General features: G+C 38.8%; 1 protein-coding gene across 1 annotated transcript in view; it reads left to right on the top strand.

Annotated features, from left to right (window-relative positions):
* The first annotated feature begins 879 nt into the window (after window positions 1-879).
* Window positions 880-16,750, top strand: part of LOC103260949 (teneurin-3-like) — a 50,634-nt gene continuing 34,763 nt past the window's right edge. Inside the window, exon 1 of the mRNA XM_021712529.1 lies at window positions 880-909. The gene's annotated coding sequence lies outside the window, so the exon portion shown is untranslated. The remainder of the gene's footprint in view (window positions 910-16,750) is intronic.

The raw sequence follows: 16,750 nt of genomic DNA, 5'->3' as shown, positions 1-16,750 counted from the left end.
CCCTGCTACTGACCACGGCCTTGTATTTACCAAGACTGCCACATGTTATCATTTTTCGTCAAACTTTTAATTCCCATGTATAGACACAACCTAAAAATGTATGGGATACTCTTTCTTTAAGATGTGACTCAGAAATCCTGAAAATAAGAATATGGACAAGTATAATGTATATGCCCAGCATCGATTGCTTTGTTAAAGTCTCTTCATGACACAACTATTTTTGCCATAATTTTGCCATGCTTATCCATGCTTTTTGCATCGTTTCTTATTTTTTGATAAATTTAATGGCTCTGTATTTTTAGGTCCAACCACATCAGTGTTAAGAGGTGGGTGGGAGCAGGGGTACTACAGCTTGGAACTATTGATAGAGAATTGGCATTTTCCACTCTATTTTGAGTGATGGATTAAGAAAATTATTTTACGTAAATGCTAAATGATTTTACATACATTCGTTCCCTCAATATTAAAATCAATTAAATTTTCTGGAAAGATAAGAAAAAGTTCTGTGCAATATCGATGATATGAGATAGTGTCACATTCACTCAGGAATATATATGGAAACAAGTGATGTGTATGTGCTTTTCTTGTCCTTACATTAAGATTGTAACCCTCGTAGTAAAAACAGGAATAATAATCCTGTGAAGCTTCAGAAAGCAGAGCTCATCTGCAAGAGAAAAACAAATAATATAACGGGAAGCTGTAAAAATTGTGATTAAACCTTTCATCCGATTGTTTTTCATTTCATATGCTATTTGAGTTTTTATCTTTATGTTTTGCTTCATGGAAGAAATAAGTATGACATCTGAACAAGGCATTCATAAGGGAAGACAGAACTGTTTACCATGGACATTTTAGCTGTTGGGCCCTGAAAATTAAAATAGGAGAACTGACCAGCTAAGGACAAACAAAATTGAATTATACTTAAGTGACGTGGGTTTATACAATAATTTTTTTATTTATTTTGAAATAGTCGTTATCGATTATATTTTATTTTATCCCAAATATTTGTTTCACCATTAAAGGCATGAAAACTCTTTTTGAATATCTGATCAAAGTTGGTCCTTACCAAGATACAAAATAAATCCGAAAGGGATTAATTTTTCTTTTTTTTTTAATATTTTTTTTTTAATTTTAAAATTGTGGGGTACAGTTAAGGGTTAGGTATACAAATATTCACTGCGCAGGTACCCTTGTTGATGAGGTGTGCCCTCCTTTCCCCAGGCAGATATCGACTACCGTTAATCCCACCTCCCTTCCCCTCCCTGCCCTCCCCATAGTTTCCCGTCCATCCTTTTCTTATAGTATTACAGTAGTTGTTCAAGATCCACTTATGAGTGAGAACATGTGATACTCAGATCTTTATTTCTGTGAGAGATCATTCAGTATTATAAACTCTAATTCCATCTAGGTTGCTGCGAAATTCATGATTTTGTTTTTTTATGGCTGCGTGATATTCCATTGTGTATATGTACCACATTTTTTTAATCCAGTCCTCTTTTGATGGACAGCATGGTTGGTTCCATGATCTTGCTATTGTGAACAATGCTGCGATAAACATACGTTTGCAGGTATCTTTTTTATAGAGTGATTTGAGTTCTTCAGGGTATATTCTCAGTAGGGGGATTGTGGGGTCATATGGAAGGTTGATTTTTAGAACTTTTAGGAATCGACACACTGATTTCCACAGAGGCTGTACTAGTTTACACTCCCACCAACAGTATAGAAGTGCTCCCTTTTTGCCACATCCTCTCCAGCACCTGTTATTTTTTCTATTATATTTGAAGCCTATGAGTTCTTTTGGTTAGCTTGCAAGTTAGACATCATGAAAGAGATGTCCAAACCAGAGCTGTTTATAATCAGAGTAATCCTTGATCTACCACAAGATTTACTGGATGCCAATTGGCTGTAACTAGTGGAGTTTGTCAGATGAGTTGGAGACATTAAGGTTTCTAGATTGCACAGACTTAGAGTTTGAGTTTGCAAGCTTCCTGTTTTGGATGCATTGAAGGAATGCTTGTACTATGTGCACAAGAAGTCTACAGATTTGGATTGCTACCTTTGATTATGATGTCTTACTTTCTCAAACACTTCTAAAAATATGAGATTAAAACAAAATATGTCTCTTCTTTTTTTTTCAAAAACAAATATCTTGTGCTAGTTTGCTTTTAATTTTCTGGGCAATATTTCATTGTATACTTCTGATTTTGATAGAATAACCTCTAAAAAATAAAATACAGATTTCTGTTTATTTGGAAGGGAACGAGGATACCAGTGTACCCCTCTTGCCACTAGGAATCAGGGAAGAAGAAATCAGGAATACGTAAGAGAGGATCGGTTAGAGATTATTCTCATTTTACCCAGTTTTGGAGTGTTTTTTTGAGATCAGGTCTTGCTCTGCCATTGTATACAGTATTTTATAGTTGATCTCCTTAAACCTTTGTCTTCTTAACTGTAAGATGCCAGTGATATTATTCACCTCATAATGAGGAATAGATAAAATAGTATAAGAAAAGCACCTACCACTATGGTAGCCCTGCACAGGGCTGGCACATGGTAGCAGTCAGTACATGCTAGAGTCCTACCCCTGGTGAAGAACTCAGATTCAGAGCTTATGGCTTGAGTTACAACTTAAGACCAAGACGACCGGGCGCAGTGGCTCACGCCTATACTCCCAGCACTTTGGTAGTCCGAGGTGAGAGGATTGCCTGAGTCCATGGGTTCAAGACCAGTGTGAGCAACTTGGCAAGACCTCATCTCCACAGTAAATCAAAAAATTAGCCAGGCATGGTGGTGCTTGCCTGTAGTTCCAACTACTTGGAAGGCTGAGGTGGAATGATTACCTGAACCCAGCAGGTCGAGGTTGTGGTGGCCACGAGTGTGCCACTGCACTCCAGCCCGGGCAACAGAGGGAGACTCTAATTTATAAAAAAAATTAAAAAAAAAAAAACCAAGTCATCCATGTCGGAAATCATCTTTTTGATTATTCTCGTATTTGTTGAACTGTGTGACATTGTCACTTTCTCAGATCAAAGACAATAGAATATCGGCAATTTCAAATAGTTTGACCCAATGCTGAAATAAATCATTTGCACAGTTATTCAGGTAATATGGATACGTTCTTTTTCTGAATTGTCTTGATCTTTGAAGTAAAAGTGCTGCTTTTAAATGAATAGATTCTTTTATTTCTGACTTCCTTTCCACAATGCATGATGAAGATAGTAATTCACCATCCTGTGGTTTCGGATAGCTTCTTCATTATTTCTTAGATGGAAGACTGAAAGTGTGTCTTGATCCTCAGTGTCCCGGGCCCCTACCCCCAAGCTACCTTTCTTCGGGATACATCTACATGTGAATTCCTGGGTCAATATAATATAATATAAAATAATATAGTATAGTACAGCACAGTATAATATAATATAATATAATATAATATAATATAATATAATATAATATAACATAACATAATATAATATAAACCATAGGCTAAGAATAGCTCTTGGTAGTGTGGAAACCATCCATTTGTGTTGTCTAGACTCTTTGAGGTGGCAAGTCCAGATAGGGTAGACTGCCTCATCAGTTTTGTTGATGTTGTTTTTATTTTAGAGTTGGGGGGTACAAGTGGGGATTTACTACATAAGTAGATTGCACATGGGTGAAGTTTGGGCCTCTAGCTGGCCCTCTCTCACCCTGATAGTGGACCAGGTACCCAGTGTGCAGTTTTGTTTGTTGTATGATACAAGGGGAATATAGATAACAGGCCCTAGGGCAACAAGGCCTCAGGGAGCTAGGTTATTTGTAAAATATTCAGGATCCAAGCATAGCTTAGTTCCTCAGTCCCAGGCCTAGGACTCAATGCAGTTTGATTAACGCAGTCCCTTCTTCTTCCTCCATTCACACTCAAGGACATTCTCAGACCTCTCCTCTGCTCCGTGACCCAATCTGCTCCCGCACGCAGCCTGAGCCATGGCTTCTGCCCAGGCCCCTCGATCCCTCAGGGTGCCCCTTCTTAACCTGGATCCAGGGAGGCACTTCCTCTTGTCCATCTCTGACTCCACATCACCTCCTTCAGAGAGAACCATTCCTTTCCCAGCGTACATACTCACCTCGCTGCCCTCCATCTGAGCAATCTGATGTTTCATAGCACCTATCGCTTTTTGTAATTATTTATTTGTGTTTGTCTATTTTCTTTTGTCTGCTTCCCCCACTGAGCTAAAAGCTACAGAGAACAGGGTATCTATATACTCCATCCTTCTAGCCCTAACACAGTGCCTGGTGCATAATAGGTCCTTGAGAACTAGTTGTTGAATAAATAAATACATGAATGAGCTAGAAACTCCTTAGAAGGACCTGTGACTCCATGGCAGACACTCCAAGACTTCTCAGGGAAAGGAGCCACCTAGTATATTCTTTCTTCAAATACGAACAAGCTTGTGTTTTTCCATTGTGTTTGTTTTTGTCTTGTTTTGAGTTGGTTTCTCACTCTGTCGCTCAGGCTGGAGTGCAGTGGCACGCTCACGGCCACTGCAGCCTTGACCTGCTGGGTTCAAGTAATCTTTCTGCCTCAGCCTTCCAAGTACCTCGAACTGCAGGCGCACGCCACCACACCCAGATAATTTTTTTCATTTATTGTAGAGATGAGGTCTCGCCATGTTGCCCAGGCTGATCTCAAACCCGTGGGCTTAGGCAATCCTCTCACCTCCGCCTCCCAAAGTGCTGGGATTACAAGAGTGAGCCACCACTCCTGGCTGTGCTTCTTTCTGTTAAGGTAGGCTATACATTTTCACACATTGGCTTTTACCTTGTTGTTAGAAGGTAATTAATAGTGAACAGAAAGGAAGCTTTCAGTAAAATATTACATAAAAATGTACTTTAAATTGAGAGACTTAAGGATTGTTTGGGAAAGTGCCAACTTGGAATTAAATATCAAGGTAGAGAGTCATATATGGGAATCGAATAATTGAAAGGAAGAAATATCAAAGTGAAAAGTGGAGAAATCAGCACTCCATTGATTGAAGCACATTAAAGAGGTACCGGCTGACCAGCTGCTGGACAGGCTTCAGGAGATTGCGGATTGAAGCTGAGAAGTAGAAATACTCAGGAAACTCTGGCTGGGGCTGATAGGACCAAAAGAACAAGGAGACATTAAAACCACAGGGTCATAATCTGTGACACATTTTCAATTGTGCTAGTTTCTCTTAGTTATTAACATCCACTTTGTTGAAAAATGAAAAAAAGATTCAAAGAAGGGCATTTGTGCATTTCTTTGTAAAACTAGGTTTATCATTCAGAGTCTTCTTTACTGGCCACTTTTTTGCAATGTTAAAGTAAAACTTTACAAACTCTTACAATTTCATCAAATCGATATGGAACAAGCAGGGGAAAGGAAAAGGAAGCCTGTGTTACTCTAATTGAAGAATATAGATTCGGAATTAATTTATTGTATGCGATAAGAAAACAATCATACTTTTTAAAAAGGGAAAACCCAAGATGACACATAATGCTTATCTTTGCTCGGGTTACACAGTAAGGTTGACATTTTACTGTGTATCAAGGTCATAGAAATTAGGAACGAACACTATCTTTGAGAAATCTCTAAATTATAGATCTTAGAGTTAGCAGGCACCTTGGATAATTTAGACCAACTCTTTACTTCCAAAAAGGCAAGGTGTTATTATCCCCCATTGTAGAGATGAGACAAGTAAATTAAGTTACCTGCTGAGGTCACATGATTGAAAAATGACTGATAGCTGAGAAGGCCAGGGATAGTGGGGTGGCTGAGAGGGTTATAAAAAGCCAGGTTCCGGTATGTTATTAGGGTGTGCTTCCATTATTCTACAAGCAAAGGGATTATTTCCCATTTTGATATGGAGAGAATAAAAGACCTGCTTTATTCAAGCAGACCATTATTTACCAAAACAGTTTTTTTCCCTGGAAAGGAAGGGAAGAGAGGAAGGGAAAGGAGGAGGAAGGGGGAAAGGAGAGAGTGTAACTGTATTGAAAGTGACATTTTTTTTTGAGTTGGAGTCTCACTCTGTCGCCCAGACTGGAGTGCAGTGGCCACTCCCGGCCACCGCAGCCTCGACCTGCTGGGCTCCGGCGATCCTTCCACCTCGGCCTTCCAAGTAGCTGGAACTACAGGCGTACGCTACCACGCCCAGCTAATTTTTTGATTTATTGTAGAGATGAGGTCTCGCCAAGTTGCCCAGGCGCGTCTCGAACCCGCGGGCTCAGGCAATCCACTCACCTCAGCCTCCCAAGGCGTGGGATTACAGGCTGAGCCACCGAGCCCAGCCTGAAAGTGACAATTGACTCCTCTGTCTATACAGTTGAAAAGGGGTGCCGGTAATCCCAGCACTTTGGGAGGCTCAACCTGTAATCCCAGCACTTTGGGAGGCCAAGACGAGAGGATTGCCTGAGCCCAGGGATTTGAGACCTGCCTGAGCAACTTAGTGAGACCTCATCTCTACACGAATCACAAAAACTAGCTGGTGTGGTAACGTGCATCTGTCGTTCCAGCTATTAGGAAGGCTGAGGCAGAAGGATCACCTGAGCCCAGCAGGTCAAAGCTGCGGTGGCCGTGAGCATGTTACTGCACTCCAGCCTGGGCGACAAGAGTGAGACTCTAACTCAAAAAAAAAAAAAAAAAAAAGGGACCAAAATTACCTTGATTTGTTCTTTTCTATATTTTGAATTATAGAATCCAGTGTCCCACATTTTAACAGTAAGTGTCAGGTACATATGACTAGTCCCAGGTCTGACAGTAGAATTAAACACCTTGAGAATGTTAGTACTGGCAGTGAAGCAGACACCTAGTGATGACTTGTGCCAACCTTCAGCCTGAGGGTTGGGAGGTGAAGATCAACTCTCGTGAAGCTGAGATACCTTTACTCCTGTCTTACATTGGCCATTATTAATTTTATAGCCTTTAATCGGCGCTCTATATGTCTACATACCAAAAGAGAATCTTTATTCGTTCCTTCCTCAGCTGTATAATTCTCTAGTTAGTCTGCCATATTTGCCACCATGGCTTCCAGACCTCCTTGCAGAGCGCATGCCACTTGGAAGACTAATGCTTCTCCACAAGCCACAGACTCTCACTAGACTTCTGCAAAACAGAGAAATATTAAAACGGGGTAGAATCACTATGATGGACTTTCCATGTCATAAGCAATTCAATTTGATGATGGATTCTCAACTAATTTTCTTCATTTTGTGCTGAAATGACCTTTGATCTCTCTTAGCCTGGCATTTCCTAGCTATGATTTATAGGGGGAAAAAAAGCATTTCATGTATTCATTATGTTGCTTTTGAATTATAAAGCTATCTTTCATAAAGAAAAATAAAATATGTATTTGAAAGAAAAATGAAGAGGTCTGCATCTTGTGCATATTAAACCTCACTAGCAAGGATGATTAATAAGCTATATTCATGTTTCCTTTCACTGTTTCTAATATTTCCTTTGACTTTCATAAAAAGTCTCTATTTTGGCAGGCTCTTTGCAATCAGATAGAGTCGACCATTTGCCGACCAAAGCTTACAACCTTCCATCACCCTTCTGTGTGTCCCCCAAATTTCTTTCCCCCTTTACTTAAAGATGCAACTGAAATTTAGATTTGTCTGACTTCACTTGTACGAAATTGTTTGTATTTTTAGAATCATATCAATAAAAATATGTTTCTTCATATATTATCAGATTCTATTCCACCCAGTCCCCCATCCCCTGCCACTCATTCAGCACAAGGTACAGCTTTGACAGGTAGCATGATGAGATGTATAAGAGAGGCTGAAGTTAATTGAGGTTAGCACAAAAAATATTCCTGTCAATTTCAGATTTTTTTCTTTAATTATTTTAAACTCATGAATAATCAATTAAACGAGAAAGAAATGTACATTTAAGCGCATCCTGAAAATTGTCTCTCCTGGATGCATCAGAGGAGAGAGGAACCTCTTGTGACACTATCTACAATAGAACACACCACTGACTTTTTGCAGATGACATAAGTTTTTTGTTTTTTGTATTTTTTTTTAAAATGATGCTTCTTTTGAAGTAACAGAATGAATATACTGGGAAGAGGAAGTTGAGCATATACAGCCATAAAAGGCAATTTACCTTTTCAATGACAACCTAGTTGCAATATAGCACCAAGAATAAGTGTTTCATACAACTATGAAGACAGGGATTTGGGGGGACTAGCTGAGCAAGATGAACAGCCAGGACCCACAGTTCTGCTTCAGGGTGAGCTTCAGTTACTGTGCTTCCTCACTACGCATTAATGTGTCTTTTGGGCTTCAATATAACGGAAGACAAAAAAAAGTCTGACCTAAAAGGACTCGCTTGAGTGATACATTTTCTTTTAAAGAGTGGTAAGTTGTTTTGTCAACCCTACGACCAATTATCTGAGCGTCTGGCTTAATTTCTCTTACTAGAAAAAAATAACTGTTTTGCCAACAATTTTTAAAAGAAGCTTCTTCCAGAAAAATAAAAGGAATCTTTTTTTTGATTCATCCACAGAGTCTTTCCCTTGGCCCTTTCCCATTTTAGTGCCATACTCCTCCTTTTTGCATGTGTGTAATTTGAATTCTCTTCCCTCTGTGAAATGAGTGTTAGCGTCTTCATTTTATGTTGATGCCTCTGGAAGGTGAGAGTCATGTTAAACATGCTTCTGTAATCTGAGTGTGAAAGTCAGTGTTCCCTAGGGGTCCTTCCTTGTGGGGTCATTCTTCCAGTCATCTGTTTATTCAGCAAACTTTTATGAGGCGTCCACTAGTGTTTAGTAGACAGATCTGCTTTGCCAGGAGTTTGTGTTTTAACTGTTTTAAAAGTAAGATATGTAGCAAAGGATATTTGGCAATCTTTCCCTTTAACCAAACGTAATGCCTTTTTCTAAAAAAGTTAAATAGAAACATTCATTACACTTGGCCTAAAGCAATGATGAAAGAAGATATAAAACTTGAAGCCAAGAAACTGGTCCAGAAAACAATATTTAAGGAGCACATGATAAATTTGTATTTTATCTAATTCTAAAATGGAAGGATAGGGAGGGCTTTCTGAAGGTGCAGATTGAGAGCTGTTCATCCGACAAGTCATTTTTCCTTGAGAGTGCTGGCTTTGCAGGCATTCTTTCTCATTTCCATGTGAGAAGACAGACTTCTGTCATTAAGAACTGAGCTTCCAGGTATGAAGTCCTGAAATATCCATGTATTGAGAGTCATCACTTTGACTAATGGAAGATCCTGACCACATATCATCCTAAGCACCTCTTCACAGTGTGTCATTTTTCCAGCTCAGTTGATTTTTGATATATCTCACTTTATCAGTCATTGAGGTGGAAATTTCATCACTCTTATGTGCTTTTTGAGTTTTTCTTGGTGTTTGTTTGTAATAGGTTTTATGGGTGATTAGTTATGGGAATTACGGTATTCTTGGTTATAGGAACCTATCTTAATTTCACTCTTGAAGTTTGTTTTTCTCATAAACTGTCATAAACCATGGGTTGAATTTGTTTTTCATTTAAACATACCTCATTGAAATTAGTATATATATTTGCATTGCTGCATAGTATAAAAATTACTAGCAGCAATTATTTGCATTAGCTCTGATGTTTGAATGGTGACCTTTTTAACTCCGTGATTTCACTCGTTGGTTACTATGCTTGGACACATCATGAACTGATTGCTCCACTGGGCAGTAGCAAATGTGAGGATTTTACCAAAACCCCACTGAACAATATTATGACATAAGAGTAATATTTCTGTTACTTCAGCAGATGATCATCTTTGCCTTAAAAGCTTTCACAGTAAAACATGAAAAGTGATATTACCCATCATTTCATTTTATCTAATGTGACTGCATATACCTGCCCCAACAGTCAGCACGGTGTCATTGTCAAATGTATAGATTTTATGTCATGAAGATCTGGTTTTGAGCCCTAGCTGGGCTTCTTAACGGGTATGTGACCATGGGTGAGTTACTTATTTTCTCTGAGGCGAGGCTTCCTTATGTGTTAAAAAAAAAAAAAAAGATTCATAAAAGAACCAACCGCATGAGTTTGTTGTAGAAATTAAATGTGATAATGCATATAAATTGAACATTTGGTGTGGTGCTCAATACCTTTTAGCTATGGACATTAAACTTTTAAAAGTCTGTATTTGGTGACTTTTTAGGCATCCCAGGACTTCAGAATCCTCAAATTAACTGAATATGGTAATTTTTAATGTTTTTAATTTGAAGGTTTCTCTTTTTGTTTTTACATTGCATGATTATAATTAGAGTATTCTGCTCAACCATTATTTTTTCCAGATGATATAAATTTTACCATAATGAAAGTCATAGAGACATATAAATGTTATAGCATGATTTTGTTAGAATAGGTTTTTTGCTAAATCATCACATTCCCATTATTCATGATGAAAATTTGAAATAGACTCCAAAGACTGTAGGGGATTGGCAAGTGAAAAAAAAATACATAAAAGCAGATAAACTAAATCTAGTAGTAGCAAGTAGGAGATGCTCTGCAGACAACATTATACTATCGTTTCTCTTTCAAGATAATTTAATTTTTCTGTTAAAATCAGCTCTATCGTCTCATCATGTAAATTGGAAAATATCATTGATTATTGAAGACCTAATATGAGGACACAAAAGTAGACACCAGAGTAGGTTTTCCTGCTGTGGTGACGGAATTTTAAAGTAGACAAGGGTATGAGTAGTCAAATAGAAAATTATGGCACAATAAAACTTCAGTTACAACCTGTATTCCTCCTGCTTCTCAACCGTTGTATACAAAATAGCATTCAACCTGAAATGGGAACGACATAGCTTAACACTGTTTTGCATGGGTACAGACCCAAGAATTTGTGGGATTATAGAGATCTATGATTGTCCTGGGGTTGTTTTCAACTACTGTGCCTTGGCCTGTTCACATGTGACATGTGAATGAGAGGTGCCACTTCAGTGATATCTGTGGGTCAAGGGTTTTTTTCTTTCTTCTTCTTCTTCCCCCTCGCTTCTCTTTCTGTATATTTTTCTGCACTATGAATTTTGGGATGATAGTGGAGTCTAGCTTCCAGAAAACTGAACTACACTGGTTGAGAATGTGGTATGTGGGGCTACCACTGAGAATCAGATGGTCAGGCCTGCTCCAGGAATTATTACACATTGACAGGAACATGTGAACATTCTGCCGGGGAGTATCGAAGAGGCCATGGTCAAGGCAGTAAACAGCCCATCCCAAAACCCCAACAGATTGTTAACGAATAACAAATCCTGAAGACCAGCCAGTAAGACTACTTTCATTCTTCTATTGACACTGTAAGGCACTGATTCACTGTAGACATAATTGCATTGTTAATCGTGTGTGACTTTTCAATGTTGTTTTGAAACTTTTATTTCTTTCAAAATGCCACCAAAATGTTTAGGATTTCAAAGTAGGCCGTGAACACTGTGGCGGAGAATTTTCTGAACTAGAAAATTAGGTGTGATCAGATTAATAAAAAGTTTGTGTGGTGAGCCATCTCCAGATAGATGGAAGAGGTTTATTATTCAGAATCTGCATTTTGATGGTAAGAGGTTCCTGACATTTTAGCTATCATTTATCCCCATTCACTACAGTTTGTAAACTAAGTACGTCCAATGTTTGTTTCAGTTCTCTTTCCCTGTTACACTCCCTTGCTTGCTACCCTTTACTGTCTTCCTGTCTTGGCCCTAGATGGAAGGTAACTCCCACCAGAGTATTCAGTGTCCATACCAAGTCCCGTGTATGTGGCCTTGTGGCAATACCCAACATCCAATATTCAATACTGCAATACCCGATACCAATACCCAATGCGTGGTGCTTATTTCACAGAAGCCTGTTTCATGGCTTGGGTTTTAGGGCTTGGAAAGAAGTGACTGCTTTTTCTAAATGTTCCTATGCAGTTTAGTAATGGTGGAAGAGAAAGGACTTCTCCCAACATTCTCATTAACTCCCTAAGTTCTGCATATCTGATGAGAGGGGGTGTGACACCCACCATTTGGGAGATGGCAAAGTCAAAAGTCCTGTCAACCGGAGAAGGGCTGATGGGGATCTGGCTGATCTCTCGTCACTTAGTGCCAGCAAGTGACACAGACCAGTCCTTCAGGCACCCAAGAAGAAAGAGTCTCTCCTCTTCTGCCCCCGGATATGACAGACAGCCATACTTACTTTTGGAAGACTTTTTCTGTACTAGTTTTACATAGCCAATCTACTATGAGAACCTATGTGAAAATGTTTATAAACTGTAATGTTAGTCTTATAAGTATGTTATTATCATAAGGAATATACTTACTACTTGAATATTTGAGTTACCTAGTACATTTCTTAAGGAGAGTTTATAACAAAACGTTTGAGTGGAAAATTACATTATAATAATTTAGCCATTTTCTCTTTATTATTTGTTATTTATTCCTGAACCAGTATTTTGATACTCCTGGTGTTCTGAGCCCCAAGTGAAGCCCTGTACTATCTGAGGACTCCTGCCAATAACTGAATGGTAAATTGCGTCAAGTGTATGCTCTTCATTTGCCTGGGGTTTCATGGTTTTCAAGTTGTACATACCAGAAAGGTTCTGTAGATAAAGTATGAGAGGAAAAAGGCATTATGTACATTAGTTGAAATTGGCTTCATGTTGCCAAACTGTAATAAGCCTTAGGGGAGCTCAGTGTTGAAACTACTCAATTGAATGCTGAGATTTCCCATAACAATTTAAAAGGCCTGCAGGCATGCTAAAGTCATAGCTGGATCTTTCAGTTAACACTTTGTAACATGACCCCAAAGTCTCATTTACATCACAGCAATTAAAATATATTCCACATTACACATTTACTACTACATACTGTAGAAATAATCCAATGAAATACGGCTATTTTCCAAAAATAATCATGGAAATTTTTACATGTATTCACGATTTCTTCTTTCCAAAGTGGTATCACCATTACATTCGTGTACATAGAGGATAATAGTAATTGTGAAGGGTGAAGAAGGCGGGCCAGGTTACAAGAAATGCAGCCTAGACTAATAATGACTGGTAGTCATTACTACTTGGTGACCCACATGAAAAGAGGTTAGTGGTCTCAGTCCGGTTCATAGGTGACAGGTGTCCGTTATGCAAAAATAATTATTGTAATCTGTACTAATTGGTCTCCGACTGGTAGGTAGAAAGTAGAGAGACTAAAAATTAAATCAGCATTATACCTCCTGGTTGCAGAATTACTGCCTCCAGATTAAGACAGAAACACCAATGCCCAGTTGGGAAGGTTCTGGAAAAGTAGAGTAGCACTTGTCTGAGTAAGGTATTTTCATAAGTTTAGAGTCTTTTCCTTATTATCCCATTCAAATTAAATTTAAAATCCTCCTGGCACGTGGATTGTAACTTTAACGATTAACTCTGATACCTTAACTATTTTGTAATGAGATGACTAGCAAACCAAATTACTTTAAAGCAAAGCCACAGTGGCCAATATTAGATCATATTTTCTCAACAGTGACTCTTGCATTTTAGTAATGCCTTTCTTTGAAGAAGCATAGACCAAATTGACTTACTCCAAATGGTTGCGGTTGAATATTTATTGAGTAGCCACACCTTACCAGCTTACCTTGAAAGTGTGGTTTTTAACAATTGTCTAGAATACATCACCAAGGTATGAAATATAGTGGCAAAAGTCCAGCATCTGTCTTGGCAGGCAGTCAACGGGAAGCCGAGGAAACTGCATTTCTCTCTGCGCCCGTTAGAACATTCTCTTTTGCACTCCCCTTTCATGGCTAAGGGGAGCCTTGGGAGAATCCTACTTCAGCAGACATCTGAGAAGGCAACATATTATCTACTGACTGCCTAGGTCCATTGTAATCCTCTGCCTTGGTTTATGACTGCCATTAGAAGCAGCATGAAAAAAACTGTAACTGGGCGTTTGTGTTCGTTATTGAGAGGACACTGTGCGACACCAGAGCATAGGCTGGTGCTCTATGTTCCCTCACCAGATACCCCTGTGTCCCCTCACCAGATACCCCTGATACCTAGACTGGCCATGACTACCTGCCCCATTGAAAACTTTTCCAAAAATTATAAATTATGCACATATTTGTCTTTATGATATAAAACATCCAGGAAATCTCGAACAACCAGGCAATAAGATCCATTTTCCTAATTTTACTTCACTATTTGGTGGCATTCATACAAAGTCATAATATTAGAGAGGATCATACATATGCACTTTAAGGTGTGTGACTAAACTCAAGATGTCAAAGCATTAACATTTCTATGTGAGCCTATACCTAGTCAAACATATTTATAGTCCCTGATACTGTTGCATTAAATTTTGCTTGAAAGCAAGCAATGAGCATGAAAGAAGAAAAACATTCAAGAGAATGGAACCCTGTAAAGAAGTGCACTGACTGCTTGCCAGGCTGGCTGTGACAGTGTTGGCCCAATTTCCTAGACCCATCGAGACTGAGTCCAGCCTTGACCCAGCCCCCGCCTGTCTCCACTGCAAGCTGAAAGGCTTTCCTCAGTCCTTCGAGAGAATCAGACACTCAGACTGGACCCAGAGGCGTTTTAAAACCCTGAGGCAACTCCGGAATTGACCTGTCCCCCCTAGAGCTTACCTACTGCAGGAGGAAGGGGGGCCTGGGCATGTCTGTCCATGTGTCTCTGCTCATTCTACCCACAGGTGCTGTGCTGAGGGAGACACCCACCTCTAACACTGAGCCCGAATTTCCCATTCCCCAGGGGTCTGTGAAGATGCCATTTGGCTAGTGTGGTGCTTTTCAGACTGAGATAAAAACTGTCTGGTGGGCAGTAGACAGAGTGTATATTTATTATAGTAATTTTGCCTGTGGGTTACAGAGGCATGAATAACTGCAGTTATCCTTTATTCTCCAAATACTTGTGGGTAGTTATCAGGTCTCCACCTAGTTGTTACTAAAATAAACCTAACATAGTTCTTTCAGTCTGGAGCCTCTTAATCAGTTTTATTGCTCTTCTTATAAGTTCTGCCAGCGTTTGCCGCTGCTTACTACTAGCTAAACATAAATATTTGGATAACATTGTAGATGAAATCATTTTGAAATTATTGGTGTGGGCACTGTTCTTTTCTTGTTTGATGACATAGTATTTCCAAATAAGCTCATAAAAATTCAAAACTCTAATTCCATTCAAACACTTCAGCAAAATACCAATTTTATTACAGATTTATAACCACTTATTCTCAACCTTCCAGGACTGAGCCCAGCCCAGCTTCCCCAGATGATTTAGGTTTAAGTCTAATGGTAGTGGACATTATTCTTGGACACTGGACAATGTTCTTGACTTAATTATAATAGCTGACCTTACGCCTTAAAAAACTTTATCTCATTTGATCTTCATAGTATCTCTATAAGAAAGGTATTGTTATATGCCTTTTAGATAATTAAATGTAGGAAACTAAGCCTCACAGAGTTTAAGTAACCTGTCCAGGCCACATGTCACATAAATTGTCGATAGTGGAGCTAGAATTTAGACATAGATTTGTCTATTCAAAAATCCAGTGCTATATATTTCCTCCCCAACTGCGTTAGCACAACTGTTTTTTAGCTGAAAATCTGGGGTAAGAACTTGTTGGCTCAGAATCATATTTCTGTCTTTCTCTAAGGTCTGTTTCTTCTATATAAACTTCAATGGCAGGCAGGCTTTCTCCAAATGGTGGCACAATGTAAATAAACTACAAGTTTACATTCTTCCAGATTAACAATGCCAATGAAAAGAGAAGTCCATTCCCACCAGTTTTATCAAATGTCCTGAGACTGACTGTATTGGCCTGAATCAGGTCATGAGTTCATTACTGTACCAACCACTGAGATTCAGTGCAGGCAGTTCCTGGATCCCAGGACTGGGATCTGCTCCATCTGAACCTCTTTGAACCAATGTGGGGAGAGGGTACTTATTCAGGGAGATACAGGTCATATACACGCCCCCCCAAAAATCAGTATGGCTATGATGGCTATTTGCAGGAAAGCCTCTCTCGTTTGTAACTAAACCGTATGAGATAAGAGACAAGCAAAGGGAATTGTGACCATGTCCCCCTCTGGGACATAAAATATCACAACAGGGTATCCTTTACTTCTTTCCTGATTGTCTTTTTCCCCAAAGAAGTAAATGGACAATGTTTCCAGGATATTTTATTTACTTTGCCTTGAGCTTTACAACTTTCTTACTCCTTAGTTGAATTTTGCTTGGTTTTTATTTTTACCTCCCCAATGCTGTGATCTCTGCAAATTTAATTATCATGGTATTTTCAATATGACAACCTTCATCGCCTTTGTTAATACGGGATCTGTTGACATCCTGACACTGTTAAACTCATCCCTGTCATTTCTCTCTCGCTCGCTTTGTTGTTGTTGTTTTTTTTTTAAATTTTTATTTCTTACATCTCCTTTGTGTTCTAAGGTTTTAAAGTATAGTCCAATGGTTAGGAGTACAGATTTGTAATAAAACTGAAATGTGTTCAAATTCTGCTCAGCTACTTCCTGACTCTGTGACCTTGAAAGGGTCACTTAATCCCTCTGAGCCTTAGTTCTCTCCTGTGAAAATGGGGTTTATGATTCTTATTTAGCAAGGTTGTTGTGAGGATTAAGAGAGGTCATATATGTAAAGCACCTGGAATATTTTAAGCACTCAGTAAATAATCAAGATTGAAATTAATAATTCATCAAGGAGCTTTTATGTCCACTTCTAAAGAGAGGAATATACCCAACACTTA

This window comes from Carlito syrichta, unplaced genomic scaffold (genome assembly GCF_000164805.1).
Source record: "Carlito syrichta isolate Samal-C Ts95f unplaced genomic scaffold, Tarsius_syrichta-2.0.1 Scaffold90601, whole genome shotgun sequence".
Taxonomy (NCBI): Eukaryota; Metazoa; Chordata; class Mammalia; order Primates; family Tarsiidae; genus Carlito; species Carlito syrichta.
This window is presented reverse-complemented; position numbering and strand designations above follow the sequence as displayed.